The sequence below is a fragment of the Doryrhamphus excisus genome, chromosome 2 (assembly GCF_030265055.1).
Source record: "Doryrhamphus excisus isolate RoL2022-K1 chromosome 2, RoL_Dexc_1.0, whole genome shotgun sequence".
NCBI lineage: Eukaryota > Metazoa > Chordata > Actinopteri > Syngnathiformes > Syngnathidae > Doryrhamphus > Doryrhamphus excisus.
This window is the reverse complement of record NC_080467.1, coordinates 15,225,640-15,244,227: the sequence shown is the minus strand read 5'-3', so window position 1 is coordinate 15,244,227 and position 18,588 is coordinate 15,225,640. Positions and strand designations below refer to the sequence as shown.

Here is an 18,588-nt window from a genome sequence, read left to right as displayed (position 1 = left end):
CCGGGGTCAACAAATTCCAAATGTAAAATAGCCTGCATTATGATGCTTTTACTTTCATGAAAAAGAAAGCAATTATTATCATTACTACGCACATCATTAGGGGCGTCTGTGTACTACATTCCAGTTTTTGCATTAAGCAGACATTGCAAGGAGGTTGAAGGGCGCAATGAAGCAGCACTTTACTGAGATTATCCAGCTTTAACCTGAACAAACCCAAAACCGTGTAATCTGTACACTTTTATTCTTCCTATGGATTAATGTGACAATCTCTACCACCCCCACCCTCATCCCTTGTTTTATCGACTCAAAGGGAAGTCTTCACGTTTTAAACAGACATGATGCTTCACAGACAATGGGAGTTAATTATTTTCTATTCTTTTGAGTCCCTATGTTTATTTTCCTTCATAGATACTGCATAATTATTGGACACAGTGCTAGCCATTTACTGACATTAATTCCATTTACTGACATTCGGCTTCTATTTTCTATGCCGCTTATACTCATTGAGGTCACGAGTATGCTGGAGCCTATCCCAGTTGACTTCGGTCAATAAGCGAGATACATGCTGGATTAATTGGCAGAGTGCATATGGACTTACTAACTTGCTAATCAACAGTAGAATATAGGTAAGTTTCAGGAAAATGTCAGTTACCGACAAAAAAAAGGGAGAAAAAAGGCTTTAAGATAAGATAAATTTCAAGCATAACTTTTACTTTGACACAAATTTATCCATAAAAAGTATATTGAAGCAAAATATCTAAACAATGACGCCACAATATAAAAAACACAATAATGAAAACAACATTTTTTTCAAAACAAATATGAACTATTGACACCTGGGTTCGAATCTCCGCTTGGCTATCTCTGTGTGGAGTTTGCATGTTCTCCCCGTGCATGCGTGGGTTTTCTCCGGGTACTCCAGTTTCCTCCCACATTCCAAAAACATGCTAGGTTAATTGGCCACTCCAAATTGTCCATAGGTATGAATGTGAGTGTGAATGGTTGTTTGTCTATATGTGCCCTGTGATTGGCTGGCGACCAGTCCAGGGTGTACCCCACCTCTCGCCCAAAGACAGCTGGGATAGGCTCCAGCAAAATGAATGGATGTTGACAATTTTCACATTTGCAACTGAACTTTGTGTGTGTTCAACCTCCTTCACGCAATACACAGTGAGATGCATTTTCACTTCCTGGTATTTCAACGGAAAAGATGCAGGCCGAGTTGTTATAAAATGCACTTCTCCCACCTTGTGGTCGCTTTCTAAAACTGCATCTTTTATTGTAGAGTTGCATCATTTTCTTTGTGCCTCTTGTGAAAAAAAAATAAAACGTAAAAAACGTCTAAATATGTCTTTGGTAGTAAATTAGTTTATTGATTAATCAATATTTAATCGCGCCTCCAATTAATTCGACAACAATTTTGGTATTCAGTTAATCCTGGATTTTAAAATGTAGATTTTCAATTTCCTAAGTCATCCATGTGATCCCAGGTACTTCTCCCACATTCCAAAAACATGCTAGGTTAATTGGCGACTCCACATTGTCCATAGGTATGAATGTGAGTGTGAATGATTTTTTGGTCTATATATAAAATCAAGAAATATGGTACACTATATACTTACAAGCTAAGTACTGTAAGTATTCTCGTGGAGGTGCCCTACAAGCTGGGATCTCCACTACCGCGGTAAATGTGTCGCCTTTTCGGGCACTTATATTTGATTACCGATTAACGCATGACCCAGGGGACCACACACTATCCCTCATTTTTAGTGTGTGTCGGAATTTGGTATGTTTCTGTACTGAACTGAAGACTACAGTTCAAATACGGTACTCAAACTAGCATTGTTCAAAGCACGGTCCACGCCAACTACCCAAGTAACGGTCAATGCTTTGTGAGCTCATGTTTAAGAACTAGATAGGATTGAGGGCTGTTGTACAGTATCTATGGCTAGTGCTGTCCTATCTAGTATTATCATAATAAATCAAGAAGAGGCACTACGGTAGTCCTATCTTGGACTACAGCTGTCCTATCTAGTATTTGAGCATAAATCAACAAGAGGCACTAAGGTAGTCGTATATTGGACTACAGCTGTCCTATCTAGTAGTATTTGAGCATAAATCAACAAGAGGCACTAAGGTAGTCGTATCTTGGACTACAGCTGTCCTATCTAGTATTTGAGCATAAATCAACAAGAGGCACTACGGTAGTCGTATCTTGGACTCCAGCTGTCCTATCTAGTATTTGAGCATAAATCAACAAGAGGCACTAAGGTAGTCGTATCTTGGACTACAGCTGTCCTATCTAGTATTTGAGCATAAATCAACAAGAGGCACTACGGTAGTCGTATCTTGGACTACAGCTGTCCTATCTAGTATTTGAGCATAAATCAACAAGAGGCACTACGGTAGTCGTATCTTGGACTCCAGCTGTCCTATCTAGTATTTGAGCATAAATCAACAAGAGGCACTAAGGTGGACTAAGGTGTTGGACTACAGCCGTCCTATCTAGTCCTTTAGCATGAATATGATACCATTTTTATTAAATTGTAGGTACAAATAGTATGGACTATGCTCTTTCAAAACTTTTGCTCTCATCTTTCTCGTCTGTGTCTTTCAGTATCTACGTTGGTGTGGTTTTTTCCCTCCATTTACTGTCTCTCCCTTTCTTTCTAGCTGCTTCTCTCTGTTTATCTGTCACTTTTTCACTGCCTGTCTGCCTTTCATCTCGAGCCATCTGCCTTCGTCGATCTCCATGTTTTCTCCTTCCTCCCTCTCTCGCTGTCTGTCTGACTGTCTAACTTCCATCTTGTCTCACTCTCTCAATATGACGCCCACCCCTCCCACCCCACCCCCGCTGCCCCTTCCGCGCTCGTTTCTCCCTAAAAACTTGGCAGCGATCCCCATCGTGCTTTTCTCCACTCCTCGTTTGGGGGATTGCGAATGAATGCGATCCAATCTAGTCCTCAGCTAAGAGACATGAATTTTCATTAATTACAACCTTGTCAGCAAAAGCATTATGGGATCTGAATATGAAAATGCTAATGAGCAGAGCTCATTTGCATATTTTCCTTTGTTGGAATGTCATTAATTATTACGTTTTATGATGATGAATGCAGCTGTCGATGGCTAGCTCTCCATGCCTAATTAGCTATCAGAAAATTCTCTGATCAAAAAAATGGATAGGGAACCTAAACTACTTCACATTTATATCTCTTTGCTGTAGCGTTTTATCACTCCAAATTTGGCCAAACTTGTTTTCCAGCTTTTTAATCCATGACTTCCATTTATGACTTTATGTCCACTAACAATATAAAACAAACTCATATGAAATAAAATGATTTAACTTTTTAAATGGGTTATTTCTTAAATGTCTCATTCATTCATTCATTTTCTACCGCTTATCCTCACAAGGGTCGTGGGGGTGCTGGAGCCTATCCCAGCTGTCTTTGGTACACGGGTACACCCTGGACTGGTCGCCAGCCAATCACAGGGCACATATAGACAAACAACCATTCACACTCACATTCATACCTATGGACAATTTGGAGTGGCCAATTAACCTAGCATTTTTTTGGAATGTGGGAGGAAACCGGAGTACCCGGAGAAAACCCACGCATGCACGGGAAGAACATGCAAACTCCACACAGAGATGGCCGAGGGTGGAATTGAACGTCAAGCTGAATGTCAAGCCAGCAGGAGGATTTGGAGGTGGATAAAGAGAGAGCCGTGTATCAAAATTAGACATATTTACGCTCGTATCCGCCATGTGAGTTTTTTGCCATTTGCTGACGGTCCCAGAGAGCACATCCACTGTACAAATATGTAATATGTTAAGGTGCTCATTTTAACAATTGTGTCACGTCTTGACATTTTGATGCGGCCCCAGGATGTGTAAGATGCAGGTAAAAATGTATATTTATTGTATATTCATTAATAATCTCTGCTGTGCAGCGACAGGTAACCGGCGATTGAGTAAACCAAAGACAATGCTCCAAGATGGGAAGAAGCGTGCACCTGAATTAAATACTTAATGTTAAATTAGAGGCAGGTGCGTGTATAATGAAGAATGTTAAGGCAGGAACAAACACAATGGAAGAACACAGGAAGTGACTACAAAATAAAGGCATGGAAACAGGATTTGTATAATTTATATAATTATGAAAGTAAAAAATATCAATTTATGATAGTGACCGTGGATCACATTTATGTAAAATGAAGAATGTTAAGGCAGGAACAAACACAATGGAAGAACACAGGAAGTGACTACAAAATAAGGGCATTGAAACAGGATTTGTATAATTTATATAATTATGAAAGTAAAAAATATCAATTTATGATAGTGACCGTGGATCACAGAATAGAGTAGGGATCAACTTCAGAGGCTGCGGTGTAGTTTTTTTTTTTATTATTTTTGTTCTATTGCTGCTGGAGCTTGTGAATAAACGCCAAGCCTAAAATGTGCTAAAAACACCTTGATAACCGGTAATGAAATTCCTGTTCAGAGCCGACAGGTTTCGCGGTTAGATTATGGGATGTGTTTGCTGCACAATTAACTCATCTGCCGATCTCAACAAATATCATGCTCCTAAAGGAAAAGCCAGTTTCACAAAAATGTTGATGAAGCAGTACGATCACGTTGATTCCGTTGGAAAATCTTCAACTGCAGTGGCTGTGGAGATCCTTTAAGTTTTGTACTCTACTTATATGTTCCCTTCTCTAGCGCCTCAAAAGTGCAACAATAAATACTGAACAACCACCCCCCCACCACCCCAAAAAATACCACTAACAAACACCCCCACCACCTCCCCTCTCGAGGTCCTAATGAATGCCTAATGAATGCCAGGCTTAATTAGAGCACCATGATGTCAGAGCATTAATTATCAGTTGGCTTCAGTTCAGAAAATAAACACCATCTCCTTTCTGCTTTTCATTCTTGTCTGTCTCCCTTTTCCCATTTTCCATCTGCATTATTATTTTCATCTTCACGTCTATCACTCTCATTTTATTTATTTATTAGATGAAGATTTCTGTCATTTGAAGCCACAGAAAGAAAGCATTTCATGTTTTTTTTTTTTTTTTTTGGACACGCTCCTAAAGTTGATATATGAATCTGACTCATGGCAATTTGATGGGAGGGGGGTCATAAATGAATTGATGTGACTTTTATGAAGTTCAAGCGTTACATGGCTTGACTTGCAGATGTTGCTGTAAAATCAGCATTTGAACACTTCATGCTCCTGATGCAACTTGAACCAACTGAGTTTTTTTTTTATTTTTTTATTTATTATTCCTATTAAATACCTTCTTTACGTTCTTTTCAAAAAGCAAAAATAAAATCTTAAAGGGGATGCTCATTTTTCGGCCCTTTAGATTGAGATGTGGAGTCCTATAGAGCAGCTACATACAATAACCTGCACAGAAAATCTTCCGGAATCTGCACCTACTCTAGCTGGATTGACTAGAATTCCCAAAACGGTCTGTTTTAATTTATTCCAGCCACAGCCGACCTCCAGGCATGCCCACTCCACTGTGATTGTACTGTACTTCCAGACTCCTGCCTAAGTGCATTTTCTAATTTATTGAGTGTAGGAGTTGATAATAAATGAATGAAGCCTTTGGAGAGCTAATTGGAAAGTGTTTAGGAGCTACAGGTAGTTCATGAGCTACTGGTTGGAGACCCCTGACTGACTGTGTATGAACTCAAACAGTGGTAACGTACTGCAGGTCCGCATTTGCTGAGTGCCTATCCAACATTCCTGGCGAGAGCCTGTGGTTTCAGTTTTACAGGATAGTTCACGGTCATGTTCACAAAAACACAGTCCCGAGTGAAATACCACTGACAGATGAAAATATTTTTCTCTTGCTGGGAATCACCAACTCCAACCACTTCTGTCTGAGCTTGCCTCAGAGAAAGATTTTCTGGGAGCCACAACTAATAACCATAGACAGAGCGAAACAGACCGAATCTAGCCTACAGTTCGGTGCCTTGTGACATCACTCTCAGAAACCAAGCATTCAGAGCCATCCCAAACTTCTTTCACAGCTCACTTCCAAATGCGCAAACTTCATTATCTGAAACTTTGGCATTGTTGAACACAAGAATACAACATTGTAAATAAATTTATAGGACAGAAAAGTCCCATGTCTTTTGGCAATATGTTAGCCTGTAATAATTAACCTCTATGATATGACCATTTTAAAAATACAGCCTTTAAATGGGTCACACCAGAAACTAGAAGGTTAGCAGTTAAAGTCACTGTTATTGAAACACTTATATGCTAGGACTACGTTAAAAAGTCATAGCATTTCAGTATGTGGAATCAAACTATGGAATGGTTGGAGTAAGGACCTCAAACAATGCACAACGATGAGCCAATTCAAGAAACAATACAAGCAGTTGATGTTTGCTAAATACAAGGATGAAGAGTCTTGAACCAGTCATGATGTGCTATATATATCACTTTATTGACACTTACTATGGTACACATTATGTCATTGGATGGTCATATCACCTCGTACTTCGGTACAAGGTACATTATTAAAAAAAAAAAACTGTGTTATAGAAAGCAGGAAGTGAACAAATGTAACAGTTACTGATTGTAAAAGTACCAGATGGAGGGGTAGGATTTAATAAGCTTTGCTTCTTCCTACTCCTTTTGGACATGTGGAACTGTGAACTGATTATGTGATGCATTCAATTGTAATCTGATGCATGTTCAAATGAAATAAAACCATTACCATTACCATTGTGTCCCTGGGAAAGACATGTCTTCCACGTTGCCCACACTGGTGTATGAATGTGAATGAATGTTTGGTTGAGGCGTGAATTGGCAGCCATGATTCTGTCAGACAACCCCAGGGCAGCTGTGGATACAGGTGTAGCCTACCTCCACTAGTGTGTGACTGAGGAGTGAATGAATAATGGATCCATGATGGATTGTATGGTTGCTCATGTACTGTACAGTATAGTAGTGTGTTCATTATACCTCCATATGATGCAACTACATGGTGTTACTTGTTTTTTGTATACTTATCCTCACTAGGGTCGTGGGTATGCTGGAGCCTATCCCAGCTGACTCTACGGTGAGAGGTGGGGTACACCCTGTACTGGTCACCAAACAAACACAAAACACAACCTTAAACACAACATATTACATATTATGTATATTTAGTGATGCAATGTATAATGTCTGTAATTAAGGTATAGTAAAATGTTCGTTAAAAATACATCATAATAATTTCATCACATTTAGTGTGAAGATGTTTATTCATTATAATCTCTCTTTTTTAACCAACTACATCTTTATAATAATATTAAATAATATTTGCACGGCGGCCGAGTGGTTAGCGGTCAGACCTCACAGCTAGGAGATCAGGGTTCAATTCCACCCTCGGCCATCTCTGTGTGGAGTTTGCATGTTCTCCCCGTGCATGCGTCGGTTTTCTCCGGGTACTCCGGTTTCCTCCCACATTCCAAAAACATGCTAGGTTAATTGGCGACTCCAAATTGTCCATAGGTATGAATGTGAGTGTGAATGGTTGTTTGTCTATATGTGCCCTGTGATTGGCTGGCCACCAGTCCAGGGTGTACCCGTGTACCAAAGACAGCTGGGATAGGCTCCAGCACCCCCCGCGACCCTTGTGAGGAAAAGCAGTAGAAAATGAATGAATGAATGAATATTTGCTTTCTGACACTTACTTTAAAGACTTGCATGGACGTCGGGTTTACAGATGCCATGTCTGCTTTAAGACCATTACAGTGCTACAATGGGGTACCTGTCTTAGTAATTAGTCATTAGGATCAGAGGTATCCTATCCTGGAGACCATTTGGGGCTATTTTTGAGGCTATATATTTTTATCTTGGCCCATGGTGCAAACAGTCACTAAAATTATGCTTATACATCCTTGGAAAAAAAGTACACCCCTGGATTGGATTATTTATTCGAGATGAGATTGATAGGAGAGTCTATGAGAGCAAAAGTCACTGGTTGAGGAAATATTGCATATGCTACACTGCCAAAGTCAGAAACAAGAGAACTTGGGCATTAAATTAGGGGTAAATGAGGTTTAATAACAGCCTTCAATCAAGTGGCTTCAGTCTTCCCACATAATATTGGAACCTGAAGGCATTTACAGCCATGAAACCAAATAGAAGTGATGGGTAAATTGCATTACGTTTAAACCAGACATGTTAATATCAATACAATCCACATCAATGCAATGCAAAAACATCTGCAAAAGAATCCTTTTCCAAAGATGACATTGTCCTTTCAGGTGTGCAATGTAAATGTAGCCTCTACTCCGCTCAGATGATGAAATAAAGTTCATCTTTGGCCTCTGGGAGCCGTGCTTATAAGGGAAGCGCTTTCTCTCTTTCTTTCTCTCTCTCACTCACAATAAACATACTGTTTCAGGCTGCACATCTCTATATTTCTCTGTCACCTCTTACACACAAACAAGCCCTCTCCCTCGCTTCCATACACACACACACACACACACGTACACACACATACTGTAGTGTGGCTGGCCAGATGGGACTCTTCCACATGACCAGGCCGATCAATCAACACTGAAGGGCCCAGGTGCTACTACGCACCATTTCACAGTCTGTCACACAGACACACACACACACACACACGTTGTATACTCACATAACAGCAGATACATGCATAGATAGGAAGATAAAGGACACACACACAGTAAAAACTCACACCCATAAACACACACAGTGTAACACGTATGATCCAAGCTTGGTCTCTGGGGGGCCTCATCTGAATGGGTGACAGACAGCAACATGCAAACAGACCTTTCATTAGGTCCCATTAAAAGCATTGTGCATGGTAAGAGGTGCATATAGTTAGTGTGCCGTCCACTGTGGGACGAGAAGGGAATGTACACGTTTTGGTTAACACAAACATTGTGAGGACTGATATTGATTGGTGCAACACCACAGACCACAAACCCTGTGAGGTTAACACATCAGGGGGTCTTCGAAATGTTCTGGAGAATATCAAGAGTTTGGACGAGCCTCGTCACAAATGACAAAGCAACTTTGTTGAATTATAAACACACAAAAACATGTGGCGTAGCGGCTGTTTCACTCCATCTTCAACCTATTCCCTATGTTCTCTGGGGGCTTTCAACAAGTGTCAAGGGTTTGTGTGTGTGTATGTACTTGAGAACAATGTCAATCATCATGTTTAGATACACAAAAAGAAAGCAGGACAACACAATGATGAACATATTTGTGATCGGACCGAGTTCTAATTTCCAGTGGATGCACGCATATTCGGGATACAGTAGTATTCAGTGATTTTTGGGGTTTTTTTGTCAAAGGAAATATGTCGCGGGCTGCACGGTGTTTGAGTGGTTAGATCACAGGCCTCACAGCTAGGAGACCTGGGCTCGATTCCCTGCTTGGGCATCTCTGTGTGGAGTTTGCATATTATCTCCGGGGACTCCCACATTCCAAAAACATGCTAGGTTAATTAGCAACTCCAAATTGTCCATAGGTATGAATGTGAGTGTGAATGGTTGTTTGTCTATATGTGCCCTGTGATTGGCTGGCGACCAGTCCAGGGTGTACCCCGACCCGTCACGAGTATGCTGGAGCCTATCCCAGCTGACTTCGGTCAAGAAGCGAGGTACAAGCTGGATTGATTGACACAGCGCATATAGAAAACTTACTAATCAACAGTAGAACATAGGTAAGTTTCAGGAAAATGTTACCGACAAAAAAAAATGGAGAAAAAAGGCTTTTCAAGAGAAGATACATTTCAAGCATAACTTTTACTTTGACACAAATTCATCCATATAAAGTATATTTAAGCAAAATGTCTAAAGAATGATGCCACAATATAAACAACATAAAAATGGTTGTTTTACATGGAAACGACCATTTTTTCAAAACAAATATGAACTATTGACACCTGGGTTCGAATCTCCGCTTGGCTATCTCTGTTCGCATGTTCTCCCCGTGCATGTGTGGGTTTTCTCCGGGTACTCCGATTTCCTCCCACATTCCAAAAACATGCTAGGTTAATTAGCGACTCCAAATTGTCCATAGGTATGAATGTGAGTGTGAATGGTTGTTTGTCTATATGTGCCCTGTGATTGGCTGGCGACCAGTCCAGGGTGTACCCCGTCTCTCGCCGCGACCCTCGTGAGGATAAGCGGTATAGAAAATGGATGGATGGACCACAATTTAGTAAAAATGTACAGTGGTACCTCTACTTACAAACGACTCAAAATTTATGAAATATAAATTTCCGGATACAAAAGCCAAAAATACCGTATGCGTGCTACTCGCACCAAACATAAACATAAACATACTTAGCTGCTCTGCCATTGGCTATGGCCTAGTGTCTTCCTGGCATCACTTTAACTTTAATTCACTATGGACCCCAAGAAAGTGACGGAGAAAAGTGGAAAAGAAGAAAAGTTCATACTCTCTTTTCTTGAGATATGATGTTTTCATTATTTCACACTATTTAGCTTTGCTCCAAAGTTGGCCAAGCATAGATATAATACTGAGATATAATACTAAGCGCACAGTAAATTACCCTGAGACTTGGCAGAACACATTTTTTTTCTTCAATGAATTCACTTCTACATTGAACATGGAGCAATGTGAATACAATTATTTGTTTCAAACTGCGCTTTGTCAGGAATCTTTTGTGTTGATGTGTCGTTCACAATACTTCCAGCTTGGTATATGTTGATTACTGTGGTTGTAGTTTGTATTCGGTTCATAGGATTCGGTTTTTGACTGACACGTTGATACGGGTTAATCCCAAAAACTAAAGTACCACTGTATTTTGTCCATGGTCATGTAACTAAATATGGAAAGCAAAGGTACTTCCACTCACTTCAAAAAGCTGGTCATAAAAACAGTTTTTCAAGAAAACTACAACAGTCCCCTCCCCGAAGTACTGCAGGACGGATCCCCTGTGGGTCAGGACCTCTGAAGTGTTTCCCGGTGAACTGCTATTTCAAAGTGTGTTTTACATTTCCGCCCTCCTCTCTGCCTGCCTTGGCGAGACCTATGATTAGGATGTCAGATTCAATTACATTGACAATGTCCATGTGAGACCCAGCCCTAAACAACCCTAAACAATGCCATCCAGGCTCAACCAGAAATGCGTCGTTACAGATGACCACGTTGTATCCCATCAGGCATTCTCAAATATTTTTTTGTCAAATGAAAGTCTTGATTTCATTAATTCTTTCTTTACCGCGAGTGTGAATGGTTGTTTGTCTATATGTGCTCTGTGATTTGCTGGCGACCAGTCCAGGGTGTATGCCGCCTCTTGCCCAAAGACAGCTGGGATAGCATCCAACCCTCATGAGGATAAGCGGTACATAAAATGAAAATGAAGATCTTCCAGAATCTGCACCTATTCCAGCTGTATTTCCTTGGATTTCCAAAATGGTCTGTTTTAATTTATTCCACCCACGCCACGCCCACTCCAATGTAATTGGTCCCAGTGTGGAATACGGGGCTTGATGCTTATTATCACATATTTATAAATTATGCCAATTTTATGGTGAATAAGAAAAAAACAAAACCAAAAATGTACATTAAAAAGTATTCATTCCGATAACAAATAATCACGGACAAGGACATTTCTTTAAATTCCCAAAGGGCAATCTTCACTTTGTCTTTATTCCGATGAACTCTCCTCTATCCTCTCAACCATTCTGAGCACAAACACCCACACTCAGCAGGGAGCGACAGGGGGTGACCTTGGCATCGCACCCAGCTGAGGTAAGGGGTTCCTGGGGTAAGGATGGAGACAGGTGATCCAGTTTTGGAGGGAAAAAAAACACACCGTGTGAATGAAACAGCTGAGGAGGATGCAGGGATGGAGAGAAAGGAATGCTAAATGAGATGGAGGAGAAGTAAAGGAGAAAATGGGGGCAAGAGGGGGTTGGAAAAACGAGAGGAGATGAGGGCTAATAAGGCGTAATAGCAGCTCACTTGACAATGGATACATATCCAGAAGTAGAGTAAAGGAGTGAAAAACACAAAAAAAAAAGAATAGAATGTGTGTGGGTGTGGGAGACAGATATATATTTCTATATAAAGTGTCCAGATGTGACCTCTTCAGAGGGGGTCTAGCCTCATGGCTCAACACTCATTAATAAGGTCACACAGAGGTGAGACAGGCGGCTGACTCACTGCATTTCAAAAAAAAAAAAAAACAATAAAGGGAAGCGAATGGAATAAAGCTTTTCAAATAGACTGCCCTTTAAAAGAAAACTGCACTTTTTGGGGAATTTTGCTCATTGTCCATCCATAGGTCTTATGTAATACACAAACCTATGCAGTTACTCTGCCATTTTTCAAAAACCGTCCCTCTCGATACCGGATATTTTTGATCATTTTGACAGATTTTTCAAGGCACACAGAATGTTGTCTTGTTGGGTTAGATCAGTGGTTGGCAAACTTTTTTTTTTGCAGCACCCCCCCACTTCCACTACCCCTCAGGAATTTAAAAAAATTCATGAAAAACATGGATCACTTTTATAGTTTACCAAGCCACCAAGTATGAACATTTGTTTTCTGCTGTACAACAAAGTATATTAAAATTTATTAACATTGTTATGCCAATCGGGCGGCACGGTGGGCGAGTGGTTAGCGCGCAGACCCATAGCCGCACCCTCGGCCATCTCTGTGTGGAGTTTGCATGTTCTCCCCGTGCATGCGTGGGTTTTCTCCGAGTACTCCGGTTTCCTCCCACATTCCAAAAACATGCTAGGTTAATTGACTCCAAATTGTCCATAGGTATGAATGTGAGTGTGAATGGTTGTTTGTCTATATGTGCCCTGTGATTGGCTGGCCAGGGTGTACCCCGCCTCTCGCTCAAAGACAGCTGGGATAGGCTTCAGCACCCCACGCGACCCTCGTGAGGAAAAGCGGTAGAAAATGAATGAATGAATGAATGTTATGCCAATCAAACGGAATGAACTTGTGACACCTTACCACACCACACGGGCGAGCGACTAGCTAGCAAGTGACTAGCTTCACCAAATGCTCGACCACAGTGCGTCAGTGCTCTCAATGCCTCAGAATAGCAGTGTTTGGAGGCAACATACAGTAAGTGTGTGTTATATATAAAATGAGTTGTCTATTTTTTATCTGTTTTTATATCTTTAGAACCCACAGAAAAGAAAAAGAGGTGCGTTCATGTCTCCAAGGATTGTGGATGATGGGCAAAATTAAAAAAAAGTAAGAAAACATAAGATAATGTTTGACTGCTGTGCCCCGCCCCACTTTTACTCATGTTTTAAATGTTCATAAACGAATGAATGTTGTATTTTAACGTATATTTTACTCTGTTTACTTGTTTTTATTCAACTCCATTTTCTGTAAAGTGTCTTTGAGTATTTTGAAAAGCGCTATACAAATAAAATGTATTATTATTATAACATCTATCGTTTATATTATAGATGAGCTGTTTACAAAATACGCACACAATTCCTGCTTTACAGATAATACCGATAAAGTACAGCCACGTCCAAAAAAGCACTCCACTCACTCAGAGAAGGCCTCCGAAGAGCGTTTTGGCACTTATGGAACACATTTAGTGTCTTCACATGTAATCTTCACAGATAATATCGATAAAGTACAGGAAATCCAATAACAATCGTTACGTTTTGTGTCCGGCGCCTTCACACACGTTAATTAGTGTGGGCATCACCTTGAACACCTCTTGATTATGTATTGATCAAAAAAATCATGTTGTGTCCAAATCATAAGTAACAGTGATTGAACACTGTAAAAAACATGCACATGAACTTAAAATTTCTACTTTTTTTGGATTTAATCAGTAGGTTAAAAGAACGCCTCATGCCATTAGAATACACAACAATTATGGGGCAAATTACATCAATGTATTGCTAATTCTCTATCAATTCTCCTCTTTCAATGCCACTGTATAATTGAGTTGAGTTGTGTGTTACCATGCTTTTTTTTTGGTGCAAGAAACAAATTTATTTACATTTTCATGTTTCATGTCTTGTCTTACGGCACGGCACGTGCACAGTGCAAGCACTGACTTCAATTAGAGGCTGAATTATGCTGCACCAAAGTCACTACATCTGCCCTTCTGACGACGTCTTGGATCCTGTTATAGCTTTTCCTCACGGACTGAATGCATGACGTGCGATTGTGGAGTCATATTGATATAATATTCACATACTGCAAGTGCCAATATTTGCATATTGCAAATTTCTTCACTTGACTCTCAATTTTGTGGCACTTTCGCAGGAGGGAAAAAAAACGGGAATGATGTGTTAAAAAAAAGCAGACCGATCACATCTGTCGCCGGTGATGCAAGGTTAGATTTTTTTTGGAGATGCACATCAAGCTCAGCAGGAAGGTTTTTGAAAGGGGAGGAGCAAGCCGGCGTCACTTACTTTCACCGTCATGTCATCATGAAGCCTATGGCTTCTGTTTCTGGATTGAAATACTATTCCAAGTCCTATAAGATGGCCACTTGACCACAGTAATATGCAAGACCAAAAACTGAGATGACTCTTTGTTCAAAATAGTAACATTGTCACGTGTTAGACACAACCCCACACCCACTAAACTACGATAACAATTCACAAACATACAAAACATGAAGTCACCATCATTTATCACCAAACATTGTCTAATGTTTTAGTGCTCGATCAGTAGTGCATGTGTGTGTGTGTGTGTATGTGTTGTGTGTGTAAGGCAACAGATTAATCTAGTCGGGTTGCTGAGATGACACTAATCCCTCCACTGATTATCTAGAGCATAACATCACTCTAATCTGATGTTGTGGGGGGGTTAAGAAAGATAGACAAGGTTAGAGCGGCTAAAGCAAAGAAAGCACAAGAGGCTGTGTTCACACTCACAACAATATCTGCTGGTTTAGTACACCTTTGGGCTGCATGGCGGTTAGGAGACCCCAGTTCGATTCCACCCTAGAGTTTGCATGTTCTCCCCGTGCATGTGTGGGGTTTTTTTTCCAGGGACTCCGGTTTTCCTCCCACATTCCAAAAACATGCTAGGTTAATTAGCGACTCCAAATTGTCCATAGGTATGAATGTGAGTGTGAATGGTTGTTTGTCTATATGTGCCCTGTGATTGGCTGGCGACCAGTCCAGGGTGTACTCCGCCTCTCGCCCGAAGACAGCTGGAATAGGCTCCAGCATGCCCGCGACCCTTTTTAAAGCATTACTTAGAAAACTATGTTCCTCTTCTCAACAGGGAGCCTCCAACCTTGTTAGGAAAGAAAAACTTTAAAGTAATTTGAACACTTTTCTTGTACTTTTTCTACTTTTTTGGCCAATAATGTTGTATTCTTGTGTTAAACGATGCTAAAGTATCAGATAATGAGGTCTGCGTTTTGGATGGCTCTGCACACTTGGTTTTACAAAGTTCTAGTGATGTCAATGCGATCTGGACTTCCTTACATGGGCTGCAGATGGCCTGCACTCATAAATGTGGACCTACATATCTGGAAGTCCTCGAGAACGCTTGGGAGTGTGATCAATCACAGCGAAATGGGTGCACATAGAGAAGTGTGGGGGTGGAGTAAATTAAACAGACCGTTTGGGTCGGAAGCAGGAAGTCCATGGAAACACTGGAGAAAGAGGTGCAGGACCTGGTAGATCTAGAAAGCTTTCTGTGCGGGTTATTGTGTGTGGCTACTTGATAGGAGTCCACAACTCAATACAAATGGTCAAAAAATGATCATAATACAGAAGGTCCCATTTAAAGACCACATGTACAGACTAAACAAATGCCCAGCCTCTCGCCCAAAGTCAGCTGGGATAGACTCCAGAATACGCGACCCTAATGAGGATAAGCGGTATAGATGGATGGGAAAATGTCATCATCATCATCATCACACCTGTAATGCATCTAATCATGTAGTTAGCCACCACTAATTCGTTGTGTAAATAATCATTTTGACACCACAGCAGTACATGTATGGATGTGCAATGACATTAATTAAGGTCCTATAAAATGTTGCTTTAATGGAGGCTTCCTTTTTTTCTTTAATTCAGTTTCCTGTGTTACTTGTTGTATTCTAATAAAGACATTTCGAAATTAATACAGTGGGTAGTCACAATTTAGCATTCAAGGCTAATTGTTGTATTTTTGGTCCAAAAGTAAGTAAGTAATTAGCAATCATTTCTAAATACCGGACAATACAGGTATATATGGGCAAAAGGACTTTAGGTTTTTATGCTTTACTGCAAATGTTTTTCATCAAGATTTCACAGTTTGTTTAGTTACTTCCACACTGTTACTGCAATTTTAATAATAATAATAATTCCAACAGTTGATTTTATTGCAAATGTTGATCCAAAATCCTAGGAAAACGAGTTTTTGGGGGGAACAAACCATGTGTCAGACTGCTCATGTTTTTTTTTTCCAATTTGCAGGCAGTTCTGGAACATCACTCTCTTGAGAAGTTGAGATCTATTACTGCATAGCATGTATCAACTCTATCTACTGTATTACACTGCAAATGCTAATGTATTCATTCATTTTCTATCGCTTTTCCTCACGAGGGTTGCGGGGGTGCTGGAGCCTATCCCAGCTGTCTTCGGCCGAGAGGCGGGGTACACCCCGGACTGGTCGCCAGCCAATCACAGAGCACATATAGACAAACAACCATTCACACTCACATTTTGGACAATTTGGAGTCGACAATTAACCTAGCATGCTTTTGGAATGTGGGAGGAAACCGGAGTACCCGGAGAAAACCCACGCATGCACGGGGAGAACTGGTGGTGGAATTGAACCCTGGTCTCCTAGCTGTGAGGTCTGCGCGCTAACCACTCGATCACCGTGCCGCTAAATGCTAATGTATATCACACAAATAATCACTTTAATAAAGTAAGATACTACATGCTGAAATTCCACCCAAATTACACGCATAGATGACACTATCTGCTCAGAAATAACCGACTTCGAAAAACAAGCAAAGTCTCTCTCTTGAATTTATTGCTGGCTAAAATTTTACCAACAATCTGTGTGGTCTAGTTATTGACATGGATACAATGGATTTGGCCTCAGGATGCCCACTAAGTTGGAAAATCGCAGAAAAGTCAACACAATCTGAAGACAATCTGATATTCCAAAAATGTGTGTGTGTGTGTGTTTTCTATATCTGCGGCTGTCTCTGTCTCTTAGTGTTATCATTATCAAAGTAAATTGAGGTTCCCGTGTGCCAGATGAAGAATACAATATTTCCATTTCTGACTCGTGCGTCTCCTCATCTCTGCTGCTGCAGCTACATGGCATAATCACAACACTGTCACAACACATCGCGCACACAATGGATCATTCCAGTAAACCCGCAAACTTTTACATTTCTTGCTTGTACAGACATTCACAGATGCATCCGCGGCTTGCTAAAATATTCCAAGAATGATCAGTTTTCCTCATTTGGAAACTTTTTTCTTTTTATTTCATACTTCTTTTCCTTCAGCGCAGCCAGTTTAACCAATGAAGATGCGATGCCATTGTCTTATTTGATTTATTCGCCAAATAAGACAGTTATTGGTTATTTTAATTCCAGATTTTGGGCAGAGGTGTGGACTTGAGTCACACAACTTGGACTCAAGTCAGATCGACTCGACTTGACAATATCATTAAAGACTTGCAACTTGACTTGAACTTTGACATCAATGACTGGGGATTTGACTCTGAATTTGGCTCAATGTTACGATATTTATCGATATTTTTTCCATCAACTGAATTTCGACAAAAGTCAAAGCAAAATAAGTGCACAGAGTTTTATTAAAATATAAACAATAAATAAATAAAATAATAAAAATAGTATAAAATTTAAATATACTGTCCAATCTTCAGCGCAATCGGGTTAGCGCTCTTAGCCCTTCCATCTCGTGTTCCCCATGATAACAGGTTTGATGCCATCTTTGGATACCTTTATACTGTCTTTTTCACTGTTCACTTCCGTTATTTAGCCTCAAATCCATATTTCACAGGGATATCCAATCATTCAACGTAGCGAGGGGATGCTAACAGCTGCTAACAGCCGCTCGCAAGTGTCATCAATGCCAATCAGATGAACATCCACAGCTGGATGGCACAAAACAATAAGGAAGTAATAAATAAAGCACTATTAAACATTAAAAACGCCAGTGGAGACACAGAGCTGTCGTAATTAGCTTACTACACTCGGGCGGAGCCATCTTGAAATATGAGACCTCCTCATCAAATCCAGTCTGTATCGATATGAACGATGCTTGTTTTTGATATCGTGCTGAACAGAAATATCGATTAAAAAAAAATATATCGATATATCGCCCAGCCCTAGGTGCTTATCACTTGTTAGCATTTGTTTGTGAATTCATGTAACGGATGCATGTCCAGTTACTATTACAGCATACTTAAATCATTCTAATTGCTGTTGTTGTTAGCACGTTGTCTTTGTCTCTTCTTTCCACAACTAAAAACGGTTGAAAGCAGGCATGCCAACACCTGTTCACTAGTTTCTTGAACCAAACATTACGGTGTTAAACACCCCGCCATAAACCACAACCAAGACTGAGAGTGCTGACAGAAATGCATG

The 18,588-nt window shown here is 40.4% G+C and overlaps 1 protein-coding gene across 4 annotated transcripts in view; it reads right to left on the bottom strand.

The window, feature by feature from the left end:
* Nucleotides 1-18,588, bottom strand: part of LOC131109257 (transcription factor 4-like) — a 195,882-nt gene that overhangs the window by 120,094 nt on the left and 57,200 nt on the right. The gene's annotated exons all lie outside the window — the stretch shown is intronic.